Genomic DNA, 15,000 nt, shown 5'->3' with positions numbered 1-15,000 from the left:
CGTTCCAAATTTAAAAAATGAACTGATATTGTGTACAACTATAATTCAAAAAGAATATTATAACCTTTCTAGAACATGTGGACTGTAATAAGTAATGAATAAAAATAAATGTAACAGCACAGAAAAGAACGAAATACCAAACACGGAACGTTTCAGATTCAAAATTCATCTTCAGCTAATAACAAAAACAGTACAAACTTTAAAACGTCAATTTAAATCCAGACAGTCGGACGCATTTCCCTGTCGCCTGTCTTGGTCAAAAATATTATCTTAGTAAAATGTTTTTCGTGGTTAGTTTGTTTCATTGATTGCGTTTATTCGTTTTTGTTGCGGTTTTTTTTTTTCGATTGAGGGGTTTGGGGTAGGGAGTAGGGTTTGTTTTTGTTGTTGTTATTGGCTGAATAAGAGTTTTGAGTCCGAAACTTTCCGTGATTGGTATTTAGTTCTTTTTTATTTATTTTTTGGACGCCTTTTTGTACATTGCCTGCTTTTCAATTACTATAATAAAAATGCAAAGGTTCAGAACAGAATTACAAAAAAAAAAAGAACATCAAGAAAACATTTTACGACCCTCAATAGAAGAAAGGATCAACAAATAACGGCCAAAACAGAAACCAAACCAAAAAAAAAAAAACAATCCCTTTTTTTTCATACTCTTTCTATTTTCCCTATGATGGCGTGACAGACTAGCATTGGCCTTTCTATTTTCTCTGGTCTTAAAAAAAGGCATCTGTAACATGCAAGCAAGCACGTTTTTGATATGTCACCTTTGTTCAATAATCGATGAGGCAAGAGAGTCTCACCTGGCGTTTTCTGACTAAACCCCAATTCTAACATTCAGGACAGTCAACCTTCATAATATACGTACTTTAAAAGATCATTGGATTAAAATAATAATAATAATAATAATAATAATAATAATAATAATAATAATAATAATAATAATAACAATAATAAAATAATAACAATAATAACAAAATAACAATAATAACAATAATAACAAAAAATAATAAAAGAAGAAGAAGAAGAAGAAGAAGAAGAAGAAGAAGAAGAAGAAGAATCAAAATAATAATAATAATAATAATAATAATAATAATAATAATAATAATAATAATAATAATAATAATAATAATAATACTTTTATAGAGCGCACGGTATCATCAACAATGAGGCTCTTGGGCTTTTATATAGCGCAATATCCACTAAACGTGCTCAAAGGTTCTATGACCTACAGCAACACGTAGAACGAGACATGACGCCTGTTAGGCGATAATACATTTTTTTTTCCGACAGAGACAACTCTGTTAACGGCCAGGTAGTCATTTTAGAGAGAATGTGAGTAAAGAGTCTATTCCAAGGACTCAACTATGCGGCCGAGCGAGGCTCGAACCCAGGACCTGTCGATCAGAAAGCGAGTGTCATACCACAAGACCACAAAATAGCCGGACTTGTCTCAATCTTGAGAGTTCAATTAAATCTCAGATTTAAGAGCGGGAAATAGAATGCCATGATAATCAATCGATTATTGAATTAAAAGCGTTTTTGTTTTTATGTTGTTGTTCTTGTTTTGTTTTTTGTTTTTGGGAGGGGGGGGGGGGGGGGGGGGTGCAAAACGATAAAAAAATACCGTGTTTCGTTGGAGCTCGACTATCAACGCATTGCAACTATCTTTCTCGCGAAAAGGACATAAAAATTGGAAGGTGCAGAATCGATTACTACAGTGTCGCCTGCGTGCACGCTTTCTAAAAACAAATACATAATGAGATTGTAAATAAAGAACCGACAGTCTGATCGTTGCATGACAATCATGTAAAATATAAATAGATGGTAAAGGTCAATAACTAATATTATTATGTGCGTGTATTATTGGCGAGATCAAAATTAAAAATACGCCCAGTGGAGACAGAAAATTTCACTTGTAAAGGAACATAATATGACAATATAATAAAATAATAAATGAATGTGAACAGGTTCCTTAACTTTTGGCCAATAAATATTAGACAATTTTCCCAAACTCGTATTTAAAACTACCAATTGGACTGTTCTGTTTTAATTGATTCTCAGTCGCAATTTGTTTTTCATTATTTTATCATAATTTCATAGATCGACATAGGAAAGTCAATTGAATTGAACTTGCAATTCTACTTTGGGTTTGTTTTGTCTTGTTTTGTTTTATGTTATTGTTTGTGTGTGTGTGTTTTGTTTTTGTTTTGTTTTGTTTTGTTTTGTTTTAGGGGTTTTTGTTTTTTTTTTTTTTTGGTTTTTGTGTTATTCTATTTTGATTTTGTTTTGTTTTGTTTTGTTTTGTTTTGTTTTTGTTTTTTCTGTTATTTCTTATTGTCTTGTTTTTGTTTTTTGGGGTTTTTTAAATTTGTTTTTGTTTTGTTTTTGTTTTTGTTTTTTTGTTTTTTGGTCTTAGATATTGTTATTTTTCTTTTGTTTTTGTTTGTTTGTCTGGTGGGATTTTTGTTTGTTTGTTTGTTTTTTTTCTTCGTTTTGTTTTTGTTTTTGTTTTTGTTATTTGTTTTTGTTTTTCGTTGGTATTTGATTTCTTTTCCGTTTTGTTTGTTTTTTCCTCGTTGTCCTTTTCTTTATTGTTTTTTTATTATGTTGTGTTTTCTTTTTGCTTTGGTTGGTTTTTATTATTTTTTTCCCTTTTTATGCTTTGTTTTGTTTCCTATTTTTACCACTCGATATATGATTATTTTTTAAAGAAGAAAGAAAGAAAAGAAAAGTAGAAATATATTATAACGAATACCATCATCTTTCCCATTTTGTATTCCGTATTTTTTTGTGGTTTTTTTGGGTTTGTTTTTTTTACTAGTTGTTTCCAATTGCTCCATATCATATTTCATCTCATCGATCGTTATCCACCTCCCATTCCATATTATCGTCACGGTTGAAAGGCTCCATGTAATGAACATCTCAGGGATGACAAGGGTCATGTATTATTTAAACAAGCCGTCACGGTTCGATTACCTTGTTACAAAACATACAAGTAAGTACTAATTTAAAAGTAATCAAACACTTGCCAAGTGTTGTAACAATGAGACAAAGGAAATTACTACACATGTAGATAGAATGCGGTTAACAACAAACTATTTTTTTTTTCAATATTGTGATCATATCTTTACATTTTATTTACTATTTAATGAGAAAAACCAGGTGAAAAGCCCAACAAGTCTGCGAGGTCCAGGTTTGAGAGCTTTTGCCGAAATGAGGGTCATTTAAATCGGTCGATATTTGAAGGCCACGTTTATGAATACGGTAAGCTCAAAAGATAAAACGAAGTTGACGTCACTCAGGTCTTTGTTATTGTTTTTTGCCATCCATGTTTATGAGTAATTCTCAATAAACTGTATTAACCAGACTATAAACGTTCAAGGTTACATGTAGTTTTGTGTGTTGATCCGTTATACTTCCGGTTGGCAATCTTGTGAGATTCTTAGCCAAGCGTACAGCATCTATAGATGCTATGCGCTTAGTTGAACTAAAAAACTCATAACATCAGCAGCCGGATATAACTTACCAACACACAAAACTATGTGTAATCCTAAACTTTTATAGTCTGATTAATACAATTTAGTGAGAATTACTCATAAATAAGAAAGAGCTAAGTGACGTCAATTTCGTTCTATCTATAGATAGTATGCGCATGGCTTAGAACCTCACAACATTGCCATCCAGAAGTATAACGGACCAACACACAAAACTGTGTGTAACCTTGGAATTTTATAGTCTGGTGTATACAATTTAGTGAGAGTTACTCATAAATGCGGATGGCAAAAAGCAATTACAAAGACCTGAGTGACGTCAACTTCATATTCTATCTACACCGTTGAGAGCTGTAGACTACAAAAGAACGAACTGTGACATTAATGTCCTTTGAGAGGAATATTGAAAATCGCAAATGCGGGTTAAACCATCTAAATATGATTCAAAAAGGAGTTATTCATAAAGCACAATATCTATTCATTAAAACGTTAATGTGTTATTTGCAACACTTGATACTAAATTATAATAGATAAACGCTATAAGAGTGAAACAATGTTCAAGTATAGAAACATGTTCTACAAAATCACGATACACTGAAATATTTTTAAAATAAATTAACGATTGGGTATTTGAATCATCAGGGGTGATATAAAAGGTACATAGACTATAGTAAATAGTAAATAATGAATTTATATTATCCACGTTAATCGTGCTGTCTGCGGCACTTTACATAATAATAAATAATAAATTATCCCATCTTCTGCAACGTGAAACTGGCAATAGAAAAAGCTCAGGTACTTCCCATGTGAAAAGGACGCTAATCAGTAAACCAGTAAAACGTCATTTTCCATCGGACCCAGCAATAGACACAACTACCCTGCCATGCTGGGTGGAAAGCTAACTTGCGTATGACCCTTGTGTTCTTCTAAAAATGAGCCACATCACTTTATGAATATTTGAGACCAGGGTGACCGGGACCGAGTAGTGTTTCATCAATAATACACAAAATCAGAAAGTCTACTATCAATCAATAGCCATAACAAAAGCGACGTGTACAATAGTGCCGTCCTTTGACACATTTTTTTTTTTCATTTTGGCTGAAAAAAAAAACCCTTTTTACTTAAAATATCGATTCATTAAAATGACCCACAAGTCTCAAATCGAAGACTTCAAATAAGTCTTAGGTTTGAGGTTGTTTGACAAGAGGTGGATTTTTGATCAACTGATGTTTGAGGCAAAAGTTGTCTGGCCAAAATGAAATAAATAACGTGTATTGTCAGAATATGTCGGAATAGGCAATATATTTTACGCTGAAGTTGATCATGACGAATGGTGACAGCAAATCCAAACTTAACCTTTTACATGCATTGGTTCGGTTATGCTCTCATCTGACATGACATCAAATTGTTTTCACCAAGAAAGCACTAACGGAGGTAGGTTGATATATATATATATATATATATATATATATATATATATATATATATATATATAGTAGTAGTAGTAGTAGTAGTAGTAGTAGTAGTAGTAGTAGTAGTAGTAGTAGTAGTAGTAGTAGTAGTAGTAGTAGTAGTAGTAGTAGTAGTAGTAGTAGTAGTAGTAGTAGTAGTAGTAGTAGAGTGATCAAGATCGGAACATTGGGTCACCATTTTTCAGTCTATGGTCGCATAGTTAATCATCGTTGACCGCATAGTATCAGTAAAGTACATAGGTGGTGGGTTTATGCCAAATAGAGGGCCATTATTTTCCGATGTTACCAATCCCAGTAACAAGGTAAGGAAGACTAGTCAGTCAGTCACCTATGCAACCCTCGTCTTTTCATTACAATAATTAATACTGATGATAATAATAGTCGACAGGAGGCGAGTAATTATTTTGCCGACGTCAACGAATACGATTACATTGTCTATTACTATTATCAATCATTATACAATACGACTCGTTAACATAGCATATTTTATAATAGTAAAGAGGAGTCGGGGTATTTCATTAATATAATATTATGTTTACTTATACAATCCAAAAAGTACATGACATATCATGATTACCATATTAATGAATAAGCGTCCCCGGTCCGGTCCCACCATTTCCAAAAAAAAAAAAAAACAGGTCAGAAACTAGAATTTAAAAATCATGAATATATAATAAACTATCTTAATTCATTCCAATAGATATAACGAATTTGACGTCACTCAGCTCTTTGTTAATGTTTTTAGCCAGTTATTATTATGTGTAGTTCTCACTAAATTGTATATTAATCAGACTATAATCGTATAAGATTACACTTTGTTTTGTGTGTTGGTACGTTATATCAGGCTGACGGATGGTATGAGTTTCCTGACTCAACGCAAACCATCAATAGGAAATTCGTCTTCAAGGCCTGACTCGAAAATAGACATGAGATAACTTCAGGCATCGTGTGCGGCGATGTGGTCTTGTGGTATGACACTCGACTTCAGATCGGTAGGTCCAGGGTTCGAGTTCTGCTCGGGGCGGGGCATAGTTGAGTCCTTAGTAAATGCTCTTTACTCACATTCTCTACCCGTGCTCGGGTGTAAAATGAGTCGGAAAAAAATTGTAATATCGCCTAACGGGCGTCATGTCTCGTCATCCATGTTACGTGTTGCTGTTGATCAGGGACCCTTTGTAAGGCACTTTGAGCACGTTTAGTGGATACTGCGCTATATAAAAGCTCGATAGGAAATTCGTCATCAGGGTTTGACTCGAAAAGAGACAGGAGAGAACGTCAGGCATCAGCCAGAGAGCAGCCAAAGCAAAAGTGCACAAGAGTGGAAGTAGGTGTCTTGATCAGTCAACTCCATCGTCCATTCGATCATTCTGCACCCTTTGGTGAAATATACTTGAGCTCCACTAAACGAACTCAAAGAGCTTCACAAAAGGTCCCTGACCAACAGCAACACGTAACATTTAGAACGAGACATGACACATGTTAGGCGATATTACATTTGTTTTTCTGACAGACACAACGCTGTTAACGGCCAGGTACTCATTTTACACCTGAGTATGGTGAGAAAATGTGAGTAAAGAGCCTTTTCCAAGGACTCAACTATACGCCGAGCGAGGCTCGAACCCAGGACCTTCCGATCCGAAAGCGAGTACCAGACCACAAGACCACATAGCCGCACGAATATACAGTGTGACCTAATAAAGTCAACTCCGCCGGATCAGAAAGAGTGGATTGTCTTTTAATCAAGGTTGACTTTATCCATTTTCAATGGAACACACTTTGATAAAGAACAGAAAATTTTGGATCAACAAGAATGCTTGACTTTAAGCAGAAATTATCTTCGAGTCACGTTTATTTACAATATGGATGTAACCATGGTAAACTGATACATTTTAATTAGTATAATATGATATGGGTAATATATTATAATACAACAAAATCACGACTTGCTCTGAGCTGAAGATCATAACTCTCGTGACATGTGAAAGTCACCACAAGTCACTTGATTGGTATAGAGATACTTGTATAAATTCTTAATAAGACAATAACAATGGTCTTTTAATTGCATCTTCAGCCACAAGTCATACAATATACAGGAATTCATTACTTATTATAATAGCTATTCTGCCGTAGTCTGAATAAACGCGTATCTAAATTTTAGCCAGAAAACTCGTCCTCCAAATACCGATCGATTAAATTTATCCTCACCTTGCCAAACACTCTCGAAACCCGGGACTTCACAGAAGTTCTAGGTTTGTTTTTTTTTTTGTTTTTTTGTTTTTTTTTAGCAAGATGAGGGTCATGTTGATCGATCGAGATTTGAAGGACGAGTTTTCTGGCCAAAATCTTAAATTGTTTGCTGGGGGTTTTTTTTTATTAAGTACATCAGTATTGTACCATTATAATAATCAGGTTATCGTGACGTCAAAGAAATCGATTGAAACAAAAACTGCCATCAGATCAGAAAAAAATAATCCGATTAACAAGTATATAATTCATAATATCTGTTCGCTAATGAAAATGTTGCTGCTTGAAGCGCCAAGGAAAATATAAAGATAAGTATTGAAATGTTCACTACAATTTATTAGACGAATAGAGATATTGTGGACGTTTCGGGTTTCCCCTTTATCAACAAAACATGATGAATGAAACACTAAAAACGAAAGAGATATGTGTGAATGGCGTAGTTAAGGTGAATAAACAAAAACAATGATGGGACTGGGAATAGAATGCCCTATGAAGATTGAAGCTTACAATTCAATAATTATCTTTATTTTATATGTTCATTAAACATAACAAAGAGTTCAACAACCTCATGAGGTTAAGAAAGGAATTGAAACATCTTGCCAGAGATTGATAGGAACAAGCGAGAATTTCGATAATGGTTTGTTTGTGATTTCAACTCCCTGCGTGGTCATGACGCTTATACCTATTATATTGCCCAAGAAACCTCGATTCCAGCCAGCTGGTTATTCCGGTATTGATTGTTAGCGACTCTGAATTGTAGAATATTGTCCACATATGTGATCCGTCGCCTCTAGTCGGTATTATACTGAGGTGAGATTCATCTCCAAAGTGAATTTTAAGTCATAATGATCCAGAACATAACATTTATTAGCATTCGTTTAATTCTACCAATTCACATTCATTCTACTTATTAGCCATTTAAACAAACTGTTCCCAAATTTAATATTTTTGACTGTACTTTTAATGTTCAGCGTCGAAATGACACGAATACATTAAAAACTCTCAAACCTGAGAATTGCTTAAGTATTTCTTGGAGTTCCATGTTTGGGAGTTTTTGACAAAATGAGGGTCATTTTACTCGATCCAATTTTGAAAGACAAGTTTTCTGCTGTTTTTGTTTTGTTTTTTTTGGGGGGGTTTTTTTTGTTTTGTTTTTTTTTTTTTTTGTTTTTTTTTTTTTGGTTTTTCTGGGAGTATTTTCAGATTACGGCCGAGATTAGTACTTTTCTAAATAATAAGAAAAAAAATGTTACAGAAGCCTTAACAATTTGAAATCGCGGACTGTCAGAGATTATGTCTAAATACACAGCTAGTAAACTATATCTGCTATCTGTCTCAACTGAAATATATTTACGACTTATTTTAATGAAATTTAAATAAGTCAAACTCAAAGAGATTAATAAAAAATAAAAACGTAAAGATATCACTTTCATATTGGACACCAGAAAATAAAGCTTTAGATGGTGCAAGTTCGTCAGCGATATGGCGTGGCTAGACAGCGCCTTTGAGACTCGTGAAAAAAAAAATTCAATGTCTAAATCCGGATATAAATTGGAGACCTTCTAATAAAAAAGGCAAATGACTAAGTCACCATATCATGGTCACAATTCACCAATCCCGGCGCTCACTTTTCTCATTGTTATGATAACAATTCAAGAACTTTCCAATATTCAAGAACTTAGATTGGCGAGAGCCTTGCGTGACCCAATTACTACACTGACAACTCGCCATTCAATAAATGAATAAGCGTCAACAATCACTAAATAATCAGCCAGCCATCAGCGAGTATCTACATTAACGAGCGTCTTGAAAAGATAGAATACCCCGCGCTATAATTCATTTTAGATAATTACTTGGAGTGACCTCATAAAGAAGATGTTAAAGATGTTGGTAGATAATTTGATTTGTTTTCTTATTGCCCGGTCGGTCATTGACATTTTTTGACAAAGAATACATCACGGGGGAGTCGTCATTCTCTTCCTTACCTCGAGAGTCAGCGATTCGAATTTGAATGTAAACACGTCGAACAAACAAATGAGAACGTTACAAATGAGAAAATCAGAGTTGAACAAGATAAGTCCGGCGCTTCCCTTCCCATAAAGTATTAAGATAGATAAATCATGTAAGTGGAAGGCATGGAATACTCCGGCTAGGTCACGGGGTTCATTCTTTTCAAAACTTCACGGGCTTCATTGGAAAAAAAAAATTATCTATTTTTAGTATTTATAATATCGGCAGACTAAAGACGCCTTCAAAGAGCAATAACATCTTGAGATGGACATCAAAAAACAATAGGGATTTAATGACAAAAAGACTGGCTTACAATCTCAAGCTGAAGGGGGGAAAACACTTACAGTTTTCTGTGTATTTATATATTATCATTATTATTATCATTATAATTATCATTATCATAATTATTCTCATCATCATTGGGTGGTCATCGCCATTATCATTATTATTTTTATGATATTTGTATTGCGAAAACACATAACCAATATAAGATTAAGTTTTAAAAAAATAAACCAAAAAAAAAACAAAAAACCCAAAGCAAAGCAAAGCAAAAAAAAAAATTCATAAGGAATGGATCCCGTGGCTCCTACTAAGATTTCTTTTTCCTTTTTTTTTTAATTGATGCATGTCTTGAGTAGACATCACAGTTTCTAACGCACAAATTCTAAATCTCATTCAAATCAATTTTTAGATATATCAAACTCAAGACATCAAATCGGAGTCTTACATATTCCATATCATTACATGGTCGGGAATCGCTTCCAGATATATATTCCTTTGTTAATTCTAAGCAAAGAGGGGGCAAACTGTGAGAGTGTTTTATCGATTAAAAATCTAAAATTAAACTATGTTCGATTTTTACAAGCGTTGATATCTCCAAAATGACACATAAAAGAAAATTATCAATACTTTAGAATCTATTTTGGAATACAAAGATCTTACTTTACTTTGTCGTTATATTTACTCTAATCATGTATATAATCTTCATGGTGAGCTAAGACTAAGGATATATTTAGCTCGACGTACGCATATTTGTAGGTCTGATCATCGAACGCAATTATGGGGTTGATTTAACATTGTCGTGATGTAGCCTACAATATTTTGTGTTGGGTTGAGAGTATTTCCATTACAATAATGAGCCCATAATAATTTGAATTATCAAACCTGTAAATATGTACACGTTGGTTTAGCTAAAGACAATCAGAAAGTATGACACAATATTTGTAGCAGTATTCATACGGCCAAAAATCCAAGAATTCATAAAATAATATTTTATAACAGTACATCCATACCTAACAGTAGGTACTATACATCATGGAGTAAAACACTCCTAGATAAGATCACTCAAGCAGTCTCAACAAAATTGAGAAGTACAACTTTTGCCAACGAAGTTTAAAAATTATATCGCTTTTCAAAGAAGTCTCGACTTAATGAAGTGGCGACCATTTGTTAAAAACCCAATCTAGCTTAACATAAATATTATAATGAGAGAACAGTAGAATTTGGTCATAATAAAAAGCGGCGAACCGTGCAAAAGGTTCGTTATTTCCGAGTTAACGAAAAAGCAAATTAAAGAAATTAGTTTCTCATTCTCTCAGTTTCTCTACTAGAATTTACAGAACGTTATGAACATTTTGATGAATTTGTGTCTAATGCAGAGAACAAAATTTTCTTTCTGGTGGGAAGAAGAAGTAAGAAAAGGTTAGGATAACTAAGTTTCTAAAACGCGTCAAATGTCATTATCTGCCTTAGCCTCTAGCTAGCTATTATCAAACTCATGATAGATCATCAAAACAAGACACTGACGTATTAAAACAGGAAATCCGCCTCACGTATCCGATAACAAAATTAATATATTTATCCTATCGTCTTAACGGTGTTGTGTCGGAATGAACCAAGAGTTTAAAATTCAATTTTATGTTTTAACTAATAAACTTTGAATAAAAATTAAAGCCTTCATTTTTTTGATGAATCTTACTCATTAGGCCTAACTTTTAAAAAATAATTCTCTAATTCTACCATTTCTACTTTTAACTTCTTTTAACCAGTGTCGACGCGTGTTTTAAAAGTTGGCCAGAAAACTCGTCCTTCAAATATCGATCGATTTAAATGACCCTCATCTTTGGTTGTTTTGTTTTTTTTAACTCAAACCTGGGATCTCGCGAGAAAACTATGAGTCTTGTATTTGTCTATTTACTCAAAATCATTCAGGTTAATATGAATAAAAATTGAGCGAAAATTAATGGTAGTAAAATATGGTTACCCAGGAATCTTTCGTACTATAAACTAATGCAGGAGAAAACGTATACTATGTACCATTGCCGAATCACCATACCGGATGTCGATAAACACGAGTTGTAACCAGTTTACTTAAAAGACACATACAACAAAATCGCCCATTTCCTTAGCAGCCGTACTCTGAAAAAAATAACCACAAGTATCTCAAATTTTGGCTGGAAAACTCGTCTTTCAGATATCGATCGATTAAAATTGCCCTCATCTTGGCAAAAACTTTCAAACCTGGGATCTCACGAAGAGAAGGTCGAGTTTTCTGGCCAAATATTTAAATACATGCCTTTACAGAGTACGGCAGTTTGGCAGATCTAACTAGAGTTCTAAAGGTTATAGATAGAACAAAATTAACGTCACTCAACTCTTTGTTGTTGTTTTTATCCAGCCATGTTTATCAGTAGTTCTCACTAAATTGTATCAATCAGGCTATAAAAGTTTAAGGTTACAGATAGTTTTGTTTGCTGGTACGTTATATCCGGCTGGAAATGTTGTGAACTTTTAGGATAAAGGCACAGCATCAATAAAACGGGTGTCATTCAAATATTCAAATATCTAATTCACCCGGGATTGATCTCGGTCCCTTTGCGTGTGAAGCGATTGCTCTACCAACTGAGCTATTGAAAACTAGGTAAGAGTGCAGTTAGGAACTTCTGCTGTGCCACAGAACCTAACCCGAGTCGTTGCCGTGTCATTCTGACATGCAACCCATTGAACTTATCTATTTTGTGACCTGATCTGGACACGGTAACTTAAGCCCGACGGTTAAACCACGAAAGGTGGCCAACTGAATGCCGCTGATCTTGATAACATATTCATATTTATTTCTTTGTAAGAGATCTCTAGGCTTAACGCCAGTCAGCGTTGAGTGGAGTGTGGAGAATAGCTCAATTACGAGACGAAGAAGACAGCAAAATTGAATCAAGATTGGCCTGATTGAAATCGACATAGCAATCGAGCAATCTGCCATACTCTTACAAAACACTCTTTTCTTTTTTTTTTTTTACATTATGACAAAAACAAAAAACAAAACAATTAAATATCGATTGATGAAATGACCCTCAACATGTCAAAAAGTGTCAATCATGAGACTTCAAAGAAATCTCAGGTTTGAGACTTTCGGTCCAGTCGAGGGGCATTTTAATTCATCGATCTTTTTGTTAAGTCTTATTTATAGCCAAAATGAAAACATGATGTTGTTCTGGGGGTTTTTTTCTAGATGGTGGGGGGGGGGGGGGTGGAGGAAGGGGGTTTGGTTTGTTGTTGATTTTTGTTTTGTTGTTTGTTTTGTTGTTTTGGTGGTGTTGTGCGTGTTGTTGTTGTTGTTGTTGTTGTTGTTGTTGTTGTTGTTGTTTGGTTGATTTGTGTTTTTTTTTCAGCACGGCAGTATAGCCAATCTATTGCAAACATTGAGGACATCTTAACATGTTATTTATTTGACTCTGTACACTGTCCACACTTTGAGGAAAGAACAAGAAAATGATTGTGTAAGGACAGCTATGACGCGAGCGCCTGAGTGGAAGAGAAGGAGAAGTAGGGTAAACAAAAAATTTTAACACCTAGAAACAGAATGTTCAGAAGGAGATGAACGCTTGTAGATATACGAAATGAGGTCAGGCAAGAAAAACACGCAGGGATTGAGTCTGCAAATAGATTGATAATGTGCACATTGGTATGATGCAGATTGCTGGTAACCAATACACAGCGAATATTTTCATTGTCATCTGCAATAGGTCAAAATCTGAAAAGGTGTGTATCAATGTCACGCGAAGTTGACAAAACAAATATTTATAGGAGTAATACTCACAATTCAGCCCTCAGAAGAAAACAATGGAGACTAGTCCAACGAAGACCAAAGAGCTATAAAACCTTCCAGTCAGATATTATGCTGATCAAATTTTGAATATTGAAGTACAACCGTAGTAGTAATAGTAGAACATGTATTAGCAGTGGCAGTAGTAGTAGTAGTAGTAGTAGTAGTAGTAGTAGTAGTAGTAGTAGTAGTAGTAGTAGTAGTAGTAGTAGTAGTAGTAGTAGTAGTAGGAGGAGGAGGAGGAGGAGGAGGAGGAGGAGGAAGAGTTTAAGTTGTAGTAGTAGTAGCATCAATAGTAATAGTAGTAGTAGTAGTAGTAGTAGTAGTAGTAGTCGTAGTAGTAGTAGTCGTAGTAGTAGTAGTAGTAGTGGTAGAAGTAGTAGTAGAAGCAGTCATGGTGGTAGTGGTTGTGGTGGTAATAATAATAGTAGTAGTAGTAGTAGTAGTAGTAGTAGTAGTAGTAGTAGTAGTAGTAGTATTTGTAGTAGTAGTATTTGTAGTAGTAGTAGTAGTAGTAGTAGTAGTAGTAGTAGTAGTAGTAGTAGTAGTAGTAGTAGTAGAGTAGTAGTAGTAGTAGTAGTAATAGCAGTAGTAGTGAATGATGAGTCAGATGACAATGCATCGGATTTTCTCAATATAATTGAGCGACAGAACTAAGTCCAACTCAACACAAAATCAACTATTAACAAGGGAAACACGTTAGACTTCATAATTAAACACCGTGATGATACTTTGTTGAATAACACCCACGTACATAGTAACCACATATTATATGACCACCAATCTGTTTTATTTGAATTGAATCTGGAAAAACACAAACCTTGTAGGTTGTAGACAGTAACATATCGAAAATACAAGTCATTAGATATTGAGAAATTTAAAATCGTCATTATTACATCCGGGATGACCGCCAAAGTTGAACGTGCATAACACAGCAGATGACAAAGTTTCTATTTTTAACGAAATTGTGTCTGAACTTCTTGATCACCATGCTCCATTGAGAATTAAATGTATTACCATTATGCTTGACACACCATGGTTCACTGAGGAAATTCTATTGCCAAAGCAAATGAGACGAGAAGCGGAAGAAACATGACGGAAATCAAGACTCACAGTACACATAGCTTTATAAACAAGCACGAACTGCAACTAACTGATAACGGTTTGATGAATGAGGTTAGTGAATTAATTAAGAAAGCCCCAAATAAACAGTGCAATGTACCAACGTGGCTTTTGAAAGAATGTGTAAAGGAAGTCGCACCTGCTATCACTTCGATTGCAAATAGATCTATCGAGAATGCAGACATTCCAACCTTCTTCAAAGAAGCTCTAATTACTCCACTCTTGAAAAAGAAAAACTTAGACAGCGATCAATTTAATAACTACAGGCCAGGCTCGAACCTTCATTTTATTTCAAAATTAATAGAGAGACTCATTGTCAAACGTCTCAACAACTACATAATTTCAACAATTTGCACACTTTTTTCAATCCGCCTATAAGCGATCACAGGACACAGATACAGCACTTGCGTGTCCACAATGATATTGTCGACCTACTTGACAAAAACGATAATGCAATACTACTGCTGCTGGACATAAGTGCCGCAATCGATACGGTGGATCACGCAACATTACTAAATCGAATGCAGAGGTCCTTTGAAATCGGAGACACAGATCT

The 15,000-nt window shown here is 34.4% G+C and overlaps 1 protein-coding gene across 5 annotated transcripts in view; it reads right to left on the bottom strand.

Moving 5' to 3' along the window:
* Nucleotides 1-15,000, bottom strand: part of LOC144973058 (E3 ubiquitin-protein ligase MARCHF1-like) — a 74,787-nt gene that overhangs the window by 57,136 nt on the left and 2,651 nt on the right. Inside the window, exon 1 of one of the 5 annotated variants that reach the window (XM_078915031.1) lies at nucleotides 14,143-14,367. The exons of 3 other annotated variants lie outside the window; for them this stretch is intronic. The gene's annotated coding sequence lies outside the window, so the exon portion shown is untranslated. Of the gene's footprint in view, nucleotides 1-13,316; nucleotides 13,398-14,142; nucleotides 14,368-15,000 lie in introns of those variants that run through there. One more of the 5 variants, XM_078915033.1, reaches the window with a different exon arrangement.

Source organism: Berghia stephanieae, chromosome 5 (assembly GCF_034508935.2).
Source record: "Berghia stephanieae isolate SIO BIC M18660-M18661 chromosome 5, UCSD_Bste_1.3, whole genome shotgun sequence".
Classification (NCBI taxonomy): domain Eukaryota; kingdom Metazoa; phylum Mollusca; class Gastropoda; order Nudibranchia; family Aeolidiidae; genus Berghia; species Berghia stephanieae.
Note: the sequence above shows the minus strand (reverse complement) of the source record. Positions and strands in the feature narration are given on the sequence as shown.